The following is a 17,600-nucleotide window of genomic DNA, read 5'->3' on the forward strand; positions in this document are numbered from 1 at the left end:
TAAATAAAACACTTTTAATAGTTAAAATACAATTATATGAAGGTTCCATAAGCACACAGTGCAGTAATGAGCGATGCTCGTAACACAATTCACACAGTTCTGGCTGTTGCAAGCTGTATTGTTAGGCTGCTGGCTGGAACTCAGGATATCCCTTACTGCTTTCAGAAAAATCTCTTGGGCCCTTAATTTCCAGCTGAATAGTCACCAAAGGTCCATGGAAGAGACCTTGAGCAAAACTTAGACCTAATAGAGCGATGTGGATGTATTCTTTTTAAATTTTATCCTCCCCCCCGTGCCCTCCAGTGCTTGATCTGTTTGGTCCTTTCAGCTCTTACTTACATGGTGAAAAGACTTTATTTGAGAGTACTTACATATTGTTCAAGGGTCTTATTTCAGCAAAGTACGGCACTTCTCCTTGAATATATATTTATTGGTCAAATATTGTCTCTACGAAGATATAGTTCTTTTGTATTTTGAACTTTTTGGGGAAGTAGAGAAGGGCACTGGTGCACTGCTTTTGTAAGATTATACTTTCAGAGCTGCCTTTTTTAGGACTGTTTGGCAAAGCCCAGCAGTGTCAATTACAATCACAGAAGCAAACGTCTAAGCTCCACAGATAATGATACTTAAGTAAAAATAGTCTTTGTTGTGAAAGGATACCACCCGTATCTGTGTACTTCAAGATCATTTGAATCTTTTGGTCACTTACACCAAACTTCGGAGGAGCTGTTTCCTGTTAAAATGACTTCATCTTTCTGCATTTGTCCATGTTTCTGGTATACATGGTTTTAAAAAAAAGCCTATGTAAACAGGGCAGATTAAACACAGCCTACAGGACTCATCTGCCCTAGTGGCTGTCATAGATTACAGTCTATAGCACAAGCTGCATTTGCAACGTTCCTCCAGCTGTCTTCCGGATTCTGCCAACCCTGCTGCGACAATGTTTCAGCTCTTTGTTGGAATCTCACCCAAAACTGCTCTTCTGGCTCTTGCTGGGGTTTCTCTTAAAATTATCCTTACCAATTTGTCCTTTCTTTGCAGTCCAGTCTTTAAGTGCGACCCCTTTTTCACAAGACCTTTGTTTTTTGAGTTGTTTGATTCTGCTCTGGGCAGGTCATGGCTTAGTGACTTTAGTGAAACTGCTATGAAACACAAAATTATTCTTAATCAAATCTTCATTTTGTTTTTCGGTGTGGTGGGTTTTTTTTTTGTTTGGATTGGGTTGTTTGGTTTTTTTCCCTCCTTTTTTATTCCTCCTTCAGCTAAGCTGTTTATAGGGAAGCTGTTAGTAAGGGAAAGATTTGTAAGGTTACATGTTTGGGGTGGGACGTGATTACCCAGTACTCAGGCATCTGCTACTGCCTGGGAAGCTTACCAGGCCTGACTGCCTCCATACAAGAAGCCCCAGAGATGTTGGGGCCAGGTTCGGCAAATGTCTCTTATACCCTCACGGCATCTCAAAGGGCACTAGGAGCCTATGGGTGAGCAAGTGAGCTTAGCCTTTCATCCTGATCCCTCTCATTCCCTATACATGTGAGGAGTAGCATTGGCAAGATGCAGGATGTATGTTGTTACATCTGTGTGTTTGCAGATTGCAACTGTGATATAAATGGAGTTGATACTAGGGACTGATTATGCTACTAGCAGTTTGCAGAAAAATCAAAATGAGAGACAGTTTATTTCTGATGTTTTTGCACTTTCTGCAATATTCACGTGTTGTTCATCTTTTCCCATTGTAAAAGATCAATTAAAAATGAAACGATGATTGTGATTAGCTAGGCAGGTCCGTTTCCACTGCGCTAGCACGTGTTGTGACTGTCCCCAGGGTGTTTTTTGGACAGTAAAATTGTTAATGATGCTGGTGCTTAAAAAGCTATAATTAGCTTCTGAAGTTAACACCCTTTCAGCCCTATTGTTTTCTGAGTACAGAGATTTGAGAAATCCTTGGTGTATTGCGACCACTATGAATAAGTTTCCCCAACTGAAAGGACTGTAGAGTTCTTCAAAATAATTTTTAGTCTGAGAGTGTGCTTCAAAATCTAAAGAAAGACTTGAGGTTTTTTTCTGCAGCTTTTAAAAATTGATATTCAGTAATGATACTTATCAGATACTAGTTTTTGAATCTCTTGTGGTGTAACATGGATATCTAGCTCTTACATATATTATGCATACTATTTTAATAGTTGTATTCTATTTTACATTGTAGTATTTTTCACATTTTTAATATAGGAATAAGTTATTTTTTCAAGTAATAATAATTTTCTTATAATTCCTGTCCTTTCTTAATATTCTTGTCCTCTGGCACACGTTTAACAGGTCAGACTACTTTTTCACCATAGTTCATTCTGGAACAATAGTTGTGTAATTTGTAATAATAATGAGACAATGAGTTTGGCTGCTATCACCAGGCGATCGCTTTAAAAATCAAGAAGTATTTAAAACTTCATGTATTTCGGGTGCTTTGATTTTGTCCCAGGTGCTATAGAGGTGCACTCAGGATTCTCATCGGTCACAATGGCTTGATTAAAAGCTGTGATTCCTTTGTGATTATGTGTCTAGGAATAGATTTCTAATTCCTCTTAGGGCTTTATGGGAGAAATGAAGGAACTGTGAAAATCAGTGTGACTTGACTGATTGCCAGATTGTTAAAATCAGACATTTAAGTTACCTTTATTAATGCCTGTGTATTGCAGGTGACTTCTTTAGTGGAATGTAGCACTAGTGTTTCATTACCCTTTACTACATAGTAGGTAGTCTTGAGTTATCAGTAGAATGTGAAGGTATATTTGTTTGGTTATTGGGGCATATCGTGTAAGTCATTATTAAGATGGCTGACAAAACTGACAGCCGCAATGCTACTATATGCAATTCACTCTGTGGGGTGAGTGCTTGGAATGGGTAGCAGGAGATTAGAAAAGGATAGAGCTGGGCACAGGAAGTCACTTTAGGTAATGATTACACCTTCGTTTCACTGTACAAGAAGAGCCTACTTTGTGTTTCTTAGGTGCAAAGAGAATATTAAGGTAGATTGTCTCACTCAAGTAATTCTTAACACTGGGAGTTTCTTGTGGGAGATGTTCCTTTAAACCCAGCAGCTGAACTGTCCCTAGCAGTACCACAGATATTAACGTCCAAGCCGTAGCCTGAGAACAGACTTTTGGTCTGAGACTATTGTACATGTAAGTACGGTTACAGATGAAAGACCGGTGTAGAAAATAATGACTGATAATTTATTAGCAGAAATATTGGGTTTTATTTTCCTGACTTGTCATTTGTCAGGGTTTTCTCTTACTTAGTCTGAGGACTTTGACCCTCTTTTTGGAGTCCCTTTGATGGCAATCCCTACAGAAATGGATTGTTAAATCCCTTGCTAATTACTGAGTGGATATTTAAACCACAGATGTGATACAACATGCAATGTGGTGATGGGCAAATCACTTAAATTCTGTCTAATTTTTTTCTTAGACACATCAGGGGTTTTATTCCTTATATCCTTCAAAATTTATCTGCAGGTTTTTGTAGACATCTCAAAAACTGTAAATCAAAGTAGACTGATTCTAAACACTACACTTCTTACTGGTATTCTCTCCTACAGGGAATGAGAATTATATCTGTATTAGCAGCTGAAAGACATTTAGATTCTTGTGACTGTCTGTCGACAGTAAGATAATGGGTATGTCTTTAAGAGCCAGACATTGCTTAAGAATTCTTTCACAAAACCCTTACCGAAGACAGCAACTGACTCTCAACTCTTTGGTTCAGGATCAGTATTTTTAATTATCTTACTCTCATCTTCCCTTTGTGCTCTTTGTGCTTCTCTGTGACCTTAAAGGAAAAATGACATTGAAGGGGTTTTTAGATTTGTTTATTGATTTTAGAACTGAACCCATTTTCTTCATAGTATCATCATTTTACATTTGGTAGTGCTATATATTTTCAGTAGCTGATTTGGCTTCCATATTTGGTTTGGGCCGAATTTCCCATCAGTTTGGTAGTCTGATTTTCAACAGATGTTTTAGGGTCATCCTTCTTGTGATATCTGACCCTCAGCGATGACCAGCCAAGTGGGGTTCAGAGTTCAGATCTCTGGGTGATGGCCACTTCAGATTTATTAAAAACACTCATCAAAGGTTTATTTCTTTTCTCCATAGCCTTGTAAAATGGTGTAATGAGACAGCCTGAGGCTTGATAATGACTTCAAAGAAGTTGTCTGATAGTAATGACATGGGAATGAATTTACTTAGTCTGATGGTTGCGAATGATGTTTACTGATATCTCAACATCTTACTGAGTTTGTATCTGGTAGATGATGTCTTTTAGAATAAGACAAACCAAATAAAGCTAAAGTTGTTGGTGTCCCTCTTGATCAGGGTCTTTATCTAATCCATTTTATGCTTTGCTTAGAAAAAGAAAAAAGTACTTTGCTTCCTAGTCTATAAAATGTTTATATGATATCCAGAATAATTAATGCCATCATTAAAATGCCACTAATTCTGGAGTGATGTTCAACAACTGTTTAGCAGTGCACAGTCAGTAAAGATTTGGGATGTTGCAAAAGAAAGTGAAGAATAAAGATAATTTTGTGAATTTATTTTTTTCTTTTACGCTATCGGCACCATTGAGCAATTATAAAATACGCTAGTCCAGTAGGTTTTTTTTCTAATACTATCCTGAGAAAGGGAAGTGTGGGAGAAAACCAACCAGGTTTTATTCCTGCAAATTTTTATTTATTTTGAGAAACCTGGAGCTGTTAGGGCAATGAGAAGTTAGCTCATGAAATGTCACCTCTTCTTTGTGTGGTGTAGACCTGTAGCAATAGCCAAGCATTTTTATTTCTATAAAATTACTTACAGGGTCAGTAAGACACATACCTGTTGTGGAATTAATTTGCCAGCAAGACTTTCATCCTATTAAGAATTACTACAGAAATTTTGTGTCTACTCTTGGCCTAGTTATGTATCTCACCAATAAAGCACTTCAGTGTTCCTTTGGAATAAAGGATGTCGGCTGTTCTTACAGCTTCAGAAGAGAACAGAGTTCTTCCTCCACCATATATGCTGGTTAATTCAGAATATCACATTCATTACCTGCTGTGTTTCAGCAAATATCCTGCTCTATCAACAGTAGGAGAAATCTGGATTTCACCAAAGGAAGCTTGGCATAAGCTACCTCGATAGAAATGAATGCAGAAGATTTTTTTGTTTGTTTCTGAATGGTTCCCTCACATGGAGTCAGTTGGGTGATGTTGTTTCCGTTGGCTCCAGCAATGTCAAGGCCATTGATGATGAAAGTTTTGTACTGTTTTTCCCCATTGCTTGGAAAATTCTCTCCCCTCCCCCCACAATCAAATCCCTGCCAAGCAGGCAGCTGTGAACGAAATTTCTCAGCAAGATGAATTTGAAGTTTTGCATGCTCTGTGGAACAGGACACACAAATGGAGCTTTGAGAGGGTAACGGTTGAGGGGTGCAAGTCCAGACTCTGAATAAAATGTGGGTGCATGAAATGGATGAGCCTTTTAAGGTGTCCTACAAAGTTGAAAGATGCAAGAAAGAATAAAAAAATGCATGCAAAGGTTATTTTTTCATAGTGACTTTTGATACCTCAGTTTGAGGTAAGTAATGCCTGAAAGTTTGATGTCCAAGCTTTGCTATTAAAGCTAGCTAGCAAAACTTGTGAAAAATAGTGAATTTCACTAGAACTAGTAAAAACTAGTACTACAGTTACATCTGAGACACTAGTAGACCAATAACAGGAACTGGTCTGTAGAATTACAAACTCAATTGAATATGTTTTGACTTGATTTTGGTAGACATTGTCCTTATCAAAGCTTCCCATCAAATTCCATGCATTTTGTTTCTGCCAGGGATTTTTTTTAAGGGGGTGTGAAATCTGTATGACAATTCTGTGCGTTTTTTTTCTCCAGGAAAATAAATGCAGGATGCGAGTGTGCAGAAAATATGGACACCTATATTAAAGCCACCTAATTTTTTCCATACTTGCAGTGGAAATTTTTAGTTGCTTGCAATTTTGACAAGCTTTAACAGAGATTTTTCCATTACATGTTTCTGCCTTTGTATTATTTCTTTTTTTTTAGATTTGGAGGGGGAAATAATGTGCTTATATGTGTAAATTACATATAAATAACATTTATACATAATTTATGACCAGAATAGCTGTGCTAGATTCTCATTCCTCTGCTGTAGCAATAGTGTTTTTAATGTTTTATTGCATTTGGTACGTAATATTTCATCTTCATGAAGTACCTTGTCCAAGCGAGGCTCAAGTTTATCAAGGCTGTGATTTTTATGTCCAACTTATGTAATATTTTTAATGGTCATAGTTAATATTTTATTTTGGTTTGCATTCAGGTAAGTCAGGGTGAAATACTGCAAAAGGATATGGAAAAGTCTGTTTGTAATTAAAGGAACACTAATAGGACTTTAGGGACCGTGTGTAAGATACACTAGTCTTTCCCACGGCCACACCCTGAGCATATGAGCTTTAACTGAATTCATGGAAACATTCGCACTGCTTCCTACAGATTGCAGCTGGCACTGTCTATAAAATCGCTTCTTCACAAAGAGCAGAGGTTTTTATGTGATAATGTGCAATGATACATTTCATTCTGCTGCAGTGTTACTATACAGCTATGTGAAACAGATGGAAAGCATTGAAAAAAGTCTGTAATATGCAATGCCATTATGCAATAATATTGAAATCATAGTAATGGTCATCCTTGCAGCTCTTGTTCAGAGGATGTGGAATACTGCAGTGTTTGACCATCAAATATGTGTGTGGCTGACAGATTGCATGCCAGCTAAATTGTTAGATGATCCACCAACTGCTTTTGCTATTTCAAACTTTTACCATCTTTCCCAGTAGCATAAGCTCTGCAAGTAGAATTTTTCAATGGCACAGAATCACTTTTCTATTAACAATATGAAAATGTAATAGGATGTCAACTGAAATATAAGGCTACTTAGACCTGGGCCCGTCCAGTTTTCAGCAGTTGTTAATCTCTGATATTTCAAAAAAATAATTAAGACTTTGCAAAAGACAATTGGTGGACATATCTGAAATTTAGAAAAGGGTTAGCTTCTTACTTTCAGGTAAGGACAGATCTATAGAATTTTAGGTGGAAGAAATTTTACCTAAGTGGAATTTCAGAAAAGATATACAAACGTATCATTTTGGCTAGCACTAAAGATTTCTACTTAGCTCCTGTCCACATTCACACTAAAAGACTGTCCTCATGCAAAAGAAATTATTCTTTTAAAAGTAAGAGCGCTTTGTCAAAGATAATTGATAAAGATCACCACGTAAATGTGTTATAGTTGATTGGATTTGACTTTAGCTGTCCAAACAGTTATCAGTGCCTTTTGGGGTAGTGTATGTAACACAGAAAAAGTTCAAGACTCTTACATTTATACTGGTGCCAGTTGCTCTGTGTTCCCTATGTACACTTTCAAATCAGAACGAGGAATGCATAGGGCAAATACCATAAGCGAGGTTAGTGTAGTCATTTGGTAGCAGTTTGCTTCCTGTTCGAAGGATCTCACTTCTCATTTTGTTAAACTGGTTAGTTAATTGCTATGATTCTGTAATTAATTTTTAAACTGGCAGCAACTCTAGCAAAACAAGTGTTTCTTCGCTCGTGGATGCTTCAGTCTGTGTCAGACTTGTGTGTATGTCAATATTCCTGTGGGTGTGGTAGGGTGTGGATGAAGCTGAAGGGAATTCCCATTTAGAAGACTTTGAAACATTGATGGATGTTATTTTCCTCAATTTGTCAACAACAATGTTAACTCAGGTTGGCAGAAAATGATGTCAATGTAAAATATAATTGGCTGTAGCAATACCTTGGTATATGTCTTCACTTGAAGGAGATATAGGTAGAGGATAGAAAAACCTTTTATCACTCTGCTTATTTTATGGCTACCTTAAGATGATTTCTGCAGCTAGCTTGTGAGGAGAAGAAGTGTCATGTATAAAAAGAAAAGCTCTGGTTATAAATGTGACGACAAAAGCTCTGACATTGTTGTGCTCTTAATCTGCCTTTTGAGCATGTGCATCCATTCTTTTCCATCACTGGAAGTCAATCACAAGCCTTTGCTCTTCGCTGTACTGAGTATAGGCCCCTGGAAGTCTTGGAAGTCAAGACCTGTGTCCCTGTGGTCTCAAGAAGATGTGCATATACCAGTATGCAGCTATAGACTTGAAAAAAATATATAGAAGGTAAATTCTTTCTGTACTGTTGAGATTAACTACTTCTGGTTTTTAACTTTATTGAGTCTCACAAACTTCTTTATGTCTAAGCATACTCTGTGTGAGCCCAATTTAAAACGTTTGCCACTAAAATGACATTTTAGGAATACAACAGATGAAAAAACATAGGCAAGATGGGAAATATCTGTAGCTAATTAAAAGCAAAAGAGACAAGCTTCAGACCACTAGAATTCAGAAGACTGGTTTTGGCTGCTGCTTGTTCTTGGCTTTTGCTACAGGATGGATTGGATTAGTGGTTTTGATAATTTAACATAGTATAACATGTATTGTATAATATTTAAAGGGTGAAATATTCCAGATCTTGCACTTTTGACCTCTGGCATGTGAAATTTTAAATTTAAGAGGAAATGTTCTGAACTGTGGTGACTTAGGTTGATCTGGTAAAGGCTTTGAAGTAGCTGGTGATTCATTTTGTTTTTAATAAGTATACCAAGCTGTATTTTTTCTAAAGCTGCCTTAAATTTACCTGAACTTTTTGGAATAGTAAATGCATTGGGAATAGTCCATGAGAGAAAATGTTGATATTTGGCATGAACTTTCCATCTGAAATTGCCGGTGAAAAGAGAACTGCTTTGGGGATATTTTACTACTTTGTATTATGTTTAAAAACAAAAAAAAGTAAAGGAAGGAAATCCAACACAAAATCAGTGCATCTGACGTTTCCATGGAGAATTTGTCTATATTTGGTTCGTCAGTTCTGTTCAAGTCATTGACCAATGGTGAACCCAAACTTAGGACACCGATTCTGATGCAGTGGCTGTAGCAGCACTGTGTTTGTGCTGGCATAAGCAGTTCCCTTTCCTGGCCACCTTCTCCCTCCCCATCCTGCTCTGAGTTGCTGGTGTAGCATGGTCCACCTAAAAATTATTAATTTAATAAAAGAAATTAATTATTCGTTTCCTAAAATTGGATTTATAACTGAATGAGAGCACGTTTGTGGGTAAATATTGACATTTCTACATGTGAATCTAGAAGAAACTCATGTAAAACCTGTGAGTTTCATAGAATATGCTTAACTGCCAAACTGGGTTGGGGCCAGTGAGAAAAAGTGTGAGTGGTAAACTCTGAAAAAAACAGAAGTCCTGGTGCATTTTGGTTACCCCATTTTACCATTCCCATTGCTGTATTCTGACCTTGAGAAAAGTCTTTGAACTGTGGAAATACTTTTGTAAAATTAGCATGTGTCAATGAAGAAATAACAAAAAACTTTGAAAACTCAGCCAGCTGAGAAAATTACTTCATGCTGTAAACATTTTCACGAAGAAACCTTTGGATCTCTTTTGTGTCATTACTTGGTAAACAGCATCAGAGTGAAAACACTGACTGAAAGGGATACACAGAGCAGCAGTTCACTCTTTGCAGCCTTTAAGCAGCAGTGTCTGGGAAAGACTTCAGACGTCTGAGCAAGGGTTTTTATACAAGTGTTAAAGTCTATCTGATGAATTAATAAATTCCTGCTGCCATTGTTTTAATTCAGGACTACCTAAAAATAAATCATCTGACTAAGAGCATCATCCATAGATAACTGTATCTAGCTGACTATACTCCTTTTTTTTTTTTTTTTTTTAATGTTTTCAGGTTATGCTTTTGTTGTTACTATCAGCAGGTACATGCTGAGGAAAGCAAGACTGAAAACATTATTTTTTTTTTTCTCAACTGGGGCATACAGTTAGGGTCCTCTGTTCTCTCCCTTAGAGCACAGCAAAGAAAGTCAATCTCTGCTCTCAGTTAAGGGCTGCCCCTACACGCTTCAGTATTTCCTGAAGGCCTCTCGTAAAATCTTTGAGACATTCACTGTTTTTGATATGCATCTGGAACGCAGCAATAGAATTTGGGCTCAGGCAGGAAGATTCAGTAGCTCCAGTGGCATACTTGTGATGCTTTGCTATACTGAGTAACTGGGTTTGAGGTCACATCTCTAACACATCCCTGTGAATTTTGGGGTTTAGCCCCTGAAGTTTTGCTGTGTATGTCTGTGGATATCTTGCTCCAGTTTCAGTTATGGGGATTTTTTTGTTGAACACATGAGGAATACAGATTGGCAAAGGGTAATGAGGCATTAAAATATACCTAGTAAGAATATGGGAGCTCTCCAACTTTTTCATAGCATGAAATAGCATGAAAGAGAGAATGTCATGAGCAATCCCCTTGTATTTAAAATAACATGTTAATTGGAACAGCCTTGCCACAGCATAGCAGTTGCTTTGGAGGAAAAGAAATTTCAGTAAAGTTTACTGAATATGTTTTTAACAACATTATTAAATTACTATAGCAGGTAATCAATATGGTAAAAAAATGATAAGTACTAGCAGTAAATCATTGTAATCAATCGGCTGTTGGAATTTATTCATTCATTATTCTGCTGTCATCTTCATTTCCATTAACAACCTTTCCTAGAGTGTTTGGTCCTGGCCACTCTAGCATTTTTACAGAGAACTTTGTTCAGCAGAGCAGAGCACTCTTCCTTCTAAGTTTCTTTGTACTTGAATGAACGCTACAGAGTTGAAATGCCATGGCTTACAGAACATTGAACTGAACTTGGCGAGTTATGCCTAATAACATGTGTGGCTATGTTGATGGATTTTAGCCCTCAAGGTACAGTTTGGCTTAGGGCTACGAGGTGAAAAGGGTTAAGCTTTAAAGTAAGTGTAAAGGTACTTATAGAATGATATTCGAGTAGCACCCACTGAAGAATCTGGAGGCATTAATAACTACAAACTGTTGGAAATCACAAGAATAAGCTGCCATTCTGTCTGTAAAGATTTGCTTTGCTAGAATCTCAGTTGCCTTCATTTAACAACTAGTTCCTCAAGAGGGAAGTATTTTGGGTGTTAGTATCACTGTATAAGACAGTGTAAAAAATACTATCATTTTCAAAATGTGAGTAATTGAGGAAATATTATCTGGAGGTTTTTTTGTATTTTGATAAAATATGTCAAGACACCTGTTGCTGGGGAACTGGTTTCTGCAGTAAAGGTAGTTTTATGTTAGCTGCCAGCTCTTGCTCTCTCATTTCAGGTTAGAAATAAGTAAGTTATACCATATTGCACTACCAGAGTCTGATAGAGGTTTCTTTTTAGAAGATAAAATAATCCATACTTTAGGCAGAAAATACTATAACCAAGAAAACACTGTGAAATTATTTTGGAAGTGTGGGGTATTTGTCTCTTACTTATACTAAATAATTTTACTTTACTTTGATATTTTTAACATTCATATGATGCATTTGTTTGGCACAGTTAAGCATTCTGCCAAATTGTAACTATAACCCTAATCGAGTGCTTGCCTATCTTCCCCATGCAATTGCAGCGTTTGCTACTGCTGGCTTTATATGTTCTTAAGTCAATACCAAGTTCATCATATTTGAGAATGAGGGGTAGAGACTTCATACTTATAGGAAAAGCATTGAAAGCAGAGGCCAAGAGAAAACCTGTCTATGTAAGAGCAAGGAGGAAATACTCTTACCATTTTTTATCAGTGGAAATCCTGTTTTAAAGAGCCAAAATTGGTATGACAGACAAAGACACAAAAATGTCTTAGCTCTGCAGTCTGCTGAGCAGAGAGGAGTAATGTTGCCCAAGAGCAGAAATTGCAGAATATTCCAGGGGAAGAACCTTGTGGGCATTTCCTCCTCCAAACCCTCATTCGGAGGGCTTTGTTATGGTGGGTTTTCTTCTGGTTTTTGGTTGGTTGGTTGGGTTGGTTTAGTCTTTAACTGGACCTCCATAGCCCATGTTTCTTCTCAGGATTATTTACAATGTCATCCAAACCTGTGAACTGAAGAAGAATAACAAAATAGCGAGGGTTCCCTCCTCCCTGGGAGAAATTAGCACCACCATTGCTCTATGGTAAGTTCTTATAATTTTAGGTATTATTAGAACTGGCCAAGAGTGTTGTCAATTACTGCTAGTAATTTCTGTTGGGTTCAGGAGACAAAACTTAGCTAATGGTAGCCAAAAGCTATTAATGGGAAAAAGTACACAGGAGTAATTTAATCTCTGTAATCTTATCTACAGATGGTTCTGCAATCTCTGCAAGGCCTCTGGCAAGCTGCTAGAGTGATGCAAAAACAAAACCAAAAAAATCTGCATGCTAATAGAATAAACAATGTGAAACATCTTTGTGAACTAGACCTAATTTTCTACTTGCAATAAGCCTGACACCTTGAGACATGCATAGCATGTGGCCGAAGAAACAAAGAGCAAGTACTTTCCCACACTGAGCTGAACTACCCCCTAATGCATGATGAAATTCTTATAGAATCATAGAATTGTTAAGGTTGGAAAAGACCCTTAAGATCATCGAGTCCAACCGCTAACCTATCACTGCCAAGTCTACCACTAAACCATATCCTCAAGCACCACGTCTACCCTTCTTTTAAGTACCCAGGGATGGAGATGCAACTACTTCCCTGGGCAGCCTGTTCCAATGCCTGACAACCCTTTTGGTGAAGACGTTTTTCCTAATATCCAACCTAAACTTCCCCTGGCGCAGCTTGAGGCCATTTCCTCTCGTCCTATCGCTTGTTACTAGGGAGAAGAGACCGAGCACCGCCTCGCTACAACCTCCTTTCAGGTAGCTGTAGAGAGCGATAAGGTCTCCCCCCTCAGCCTCCTCTTCTCCAGGCTAAACAACCCCAGCTCCCTGAGCCGCTCCTCATAAGACAATAATAATACTAATAGAACAGTAAAATAGAGATATGCTGCTCTGCTTCTTCTTCATTTGATTTAATCCTCAAGAAGAGAGTAAATGCCATTGTGCCACAACTCTTCCCCAGGAAGAACTCCTGGGACGAAAGGTGGAAGGAGGAATGTTTCAGAGTGGCATTTTTTTTTATAATGTCTCTATGCATGTGAGCAATGCTGTGGGTTCAGAGAATAAGATGTCTAAAGAAACTCGGCTTGTTTATAAACTTGGGGTTTATTTCCTATAGTACTTTTAGTAGGCATTATATGAATACTGCAAATATTTACCTACTTACTGATTCACTTGTGGAGGTCTTCATGTGCCGTATAAGCCTCTTCGTTCTGCAGTGCAAGATGGGAACTCAGTTTATCCCTTTGTAAGCCACTGTATTTCTCTGATGAGCTCTTTGCAGTGTTCTGTCTTTATGATGCTACTTGGTGGCGGTTGGTTGTACACACAACGATCCGTTGTAGTACTCCTAATGAGTTCAAAATAGTATTAGGAGCATTTTTTAAAATTTTGATCCATTTTTCCTGACACATACTCCATCTGACTTGAAGAGAGGAGGTCACACGGGGGGTTTGAAAGAATAACTGCAGGGAGGATAGGAATGCCTTCTTATAGCAGTTCTGTTAGCATCACAACTGAGTTGTACCAACATTTTAAACCAGTATAGTAAGTTAAACTTTGTTTATTGTAAAATCCAGCAACATACAGATCTGTCATATTTGGGTAATATGCCGGTTCTTCAAGTGAAGAATATATTTGAAAAAAAAATCAAGCTCTGTCACTGACAGAATGAAGAGAATAGTGCAGTGAAATCTGTTGGAAGGTGTGAAGAGCTTATGTTTCTGTACTGTGAAAATTGTCCCAGGGAGGATCAATCTCTCTTGATCTCCTGTCTCACATGTTTTCTGCATCTGTAACTGCTGATGCCTGGGTCTTAATTCAGAGTGGTGGTGAGTAGGGAATGCTAGTGTCATGCAACTGTGCTACCCAGAGTTCATTGGATTTGTTCCATAGCTATTATTTTTGAGCCTTCTTAACTCCGTACTTCTTAGGAGGATGGAGTAATTCCCACACGTACAGCCGTGAGCTGTTATGTGGTACTATCAGAGCACTGTGGTCCAAATCCTGGCAGCAGTGGTTCTCTCAGAAATGAGGGCATTTTACCTGATTAGGAAGATTTCCAAACTGCCCTACATTGATCTCTAAGGTAAGTGTGGAGATTTTGTAGTCTGCTTTCGGGTCTAAATGAATCTGGTGTGTGTTAATGTTTAGCTGGCACAGGCCACTTGAAAGCCCTTTCAGTCAGAAGAGAATCTGCCCCTCTGTGGGCAAAGTATTTCTCAGGAAGTTTATGTGAGCGGAGGTGTAAGTGAAGGCTCTGTCTGTAATGCCATTTGAGACTACTGTTTTTTCTCTAACAGTGTACTACAGCAATTCAAATTAGGGATGCTTGGAAAGGGTTGGGGAGTTGAGGATTTTCCAATTTTGCCTGTATCTTGGGCTGAAACAACCGAGCATTGCCTAGGGTTTTAAATACTTTGAGTTGTATGCCTCCCTCTAAAAGGAACCAGATATAATAAAATAGCATGTGTAGCATGTTCCTGAGAGACGCTGCAACAAACCAAAATCAGGGAGGCAGGCTATCCATCTATATCAGCACACATTCAACTCTAGTGTTGCAAGGTTATAGCACACCACAAGATATGTAATTTATACTGAAAATGTTTTGGGCTTCGGTGCTTTTTTTTTCTTTCCCTCAACACACCAAAGATTACCAATTAGTGAAAAATATTTGTGCATGTGTATGAATGCACATGCAATGACAGAAGTAGGCTCTCCCTCCTATCCCACTCCTTCAGAGTTACATTCTGACTTAATCAGACTTAAGGGCAGCTGCTTAAGGTAGAAGAAGCTGCCTGTTTTTTTTCTTTTGTACTAAATGTGGTCAGGTGATTGAAGTTCAAAAAATGGTTTTTATTGCTGACTGTTTCTTTTTTTTTTTTACCCTTTTTGCTGTATCATTGAAATGGGAAGTGTCTGGAGCTCAGCAAGGATGACATGTATTCTTGGGAGGATGGGAAAAAGTTAAAAGTAGAAACAGCTGATGAGGCAGGATGGCTCTGTAGAGAAAGCAGGAGGAAGAGAAATGTGAACATCTGTTAAAGCCATACCAGTGACTATTTTGGCTAAGTTCAGCTTGCACTTCCTTCTGCAGTAGATGTCACTGGTATCAGCGAGAAACTTGATACAGGCCTTTGGAGTATCATTAATTTGGGTAACAGAGAATGTAATAAAGAGAAAAAACAGGCAGTTCCTTTTTTTTTTTTTTTTTTTTTAAGTTATCGCAGTCTCAGTACCACACACACTAAAAATAAAAATGAGATTTTGAAGATCTGGTTTGCTATTGCAATTCTCCATTCTCTTCGCACTGATGTTCCCTTTTACTGGGAAAACTCTTAAGCCAGAGGACTGCTAGTAGTTGTAGTGTTGTGTCTACTCACTTAGTTTCACTCAGTAACTATCGTGTAAATCACAGTCCTGCTGGCTTTTTCTCAGATCCCCACTGTCACAGAGTGGAGTCGGGATTCTGTCTAAGCTTCCACCATCTTTTCCCTCAAGCTAACATTCAATACACTCAAATTAATCTCAGTCAAATACAGTTGTCCTCTCTCCCCCACAGTAGAACTGTCAAAGATGTTTAATAGCAGAACAACAACTCGGCAAGCATCATTATTGAAAGAAACCTAAGAATGGGTCTCTTTTATTATTTGTTAATTTTCCTTGTGCATCTAATACCTCCCAGCTCTGAGAGAGAGAGAACTTTCTGAGAATTATATTTGTTTTACATCTCTTCAGAACAGATCATTAGTAAAAGTAGCCTGATTTTCTCAGCTGTACTGGCTTGCTGCCTCAATCAAAGGACTACGTTGCTGTCCATACTTAAGAAAGTTTTTAATCTTCCTGTGGAAGTTCTTGTCCAAACTAACTGGAATAAATGTTGAGTGAATTAATTCATGTAGTGATGCAAGAAATGCTCTCCTGAAGTCCAACCAGGCGTCTGAATGTCCTTCATCCTGCCTTTTGTAATTAAGTCCAAGAGTAGTGATGTTTAGAAAAAGGATTTTTTTTCTCTCTATATATAAGTTTTTTGCAGGTAGCAACTGTAAGAAATGAGTGGAAAGCATAGGGTGAATTATAGACTTGACTTAATTTTTATCTCCTGGGAAGAATTAATAATTTAGCGGTGGATACTGGAATAGGTGATAGAAAATGTCTACAAAACCACTAGATATTAAAAGATTTGGACCATTAAAGGAATTGAGCTAAGGGATGACTTCTGGTATTGTGAAACAGAAATAATCAGGGACTGTGAATTAAAGCAGATAAATTCTGGCTTTTTAATATGATATTGTATCTTTTAGATTAAAAAAAATAAGCAAGTCTAAGAGAGGGCAATATTTGAATATGCATTTTAAATTTGCCATCCAACATTTGTTTTAGTAGAAGTATTTTTGGAACTATTACAGAGAAAATTATTTTGAACACTTGTATACATATATAGAAAAACATGCACTACATTATGGTGCGATCTCATATTTTGTAGTCAGTATATCCTACAAAATGCTGTTTGTTGTTGTGTTAAGAGGACCCGGTCTCAGTTTAAAAGCAGGAAAGAAGTAAATACAGAATGCTTGCTTTTTGTGCTGACAGTTATTTTTTTTAAAGGATGGGCTTTTTGTAAAATTGCCTCTGATGGCCAAAGTACTATCAGTTGTTTGTCATCCACCAGTCTCTCGTAGGATGTGACTGCTGGATATGAAAAAGTATGATCCAAGGACGAATGTGGCTTGGGGCAGGAGGCAGGTTTGTGTGTAGGTACTCTGCTCCCAACATCCCTCTTGATTCGGTAACGGTGGGATCTTTGAGATAGGTATATGAGGGACTTTTGGGGTACCTGAGTTTTATATCTTAAGTAGCAGTGTATTATTTGTAGTGAATTAATCTGTACAAGGGAGCTAAACTCACTCAGATGTGGTCTCCTTTATTTTGGCTGATAAGAGCATCATTAATGCTAGTACTACAAGATACTTAGATTTTGAAAGATGGTGTAGTTGTAATAACTTAATCGAAACATGGAGAGTTCTTTTGCTACCATGCAAGCAGGAGAGATGCTCTTATTTCGATTCCAGGCTCAACTTTGTGATCTTCTCAGGATACGTCAGGACACAGTGAAATATTGCATGAGAAATCTCTTACACATTTCTCTTCCTTCTCAGGGGAGTTGTCACAGCAGGGTTATGCTTAATAGATGGTCTAGGTGCTTAATAAAAATTTTTGTGTTTTATGTTTTAGGTGCATTTTACACTTCCAGAATAAATTCCAATAGTAGTCTGCACTGTAAAATGATTATAGCTGGTTGGGGGAGTTGTTTTCTTCAAACTACAGATAAAGAAGCTAGTTTACAGTGACTGCAGATACAGAAACTATTTTACAGCTCACAATTAATTCTTGCATTGCCATTGTCATCCTTGTAAATTTGTAACTTCAAGATAAAGTGGCTACTTAACAGATCAGTTCTTCCAGAAATGGTAAAATCACAAATCAGCTGGTTTGAAGA

The 17,600-nt window shown here is 37.8% G+C and overlaps 1 protein-coding gene across 1 annotated transcript in view; it reads left to right on the forward strand.

Annotated features, from left to right (window-relative positions):
- Positions 1 to 17,600, forward strand: part of CALCRL (calcitonin receptor like receptor) — a 68,322-nt gene that overhangs the window by 17,474 nt on the left and 33,248 nt on the right. The window lies entirely within an intron of this gene.

The sequence above is a fragment of the Phalacrocorax carbo genome, chromosome 5 (assembly GCF_963921805.1).
Source record: "Phalacrocorax carbo chromosome 5, bPhaCar2.1, whole genome shotgun sequence".
NCBI classification, from domain to species: domain Eukaryota; kingdom Metazoa; phylum Chordata; class Aves; order Suliformes; family Phalacrocoracidae; genus Phalacrocorax; species Phalacrocorax carbo.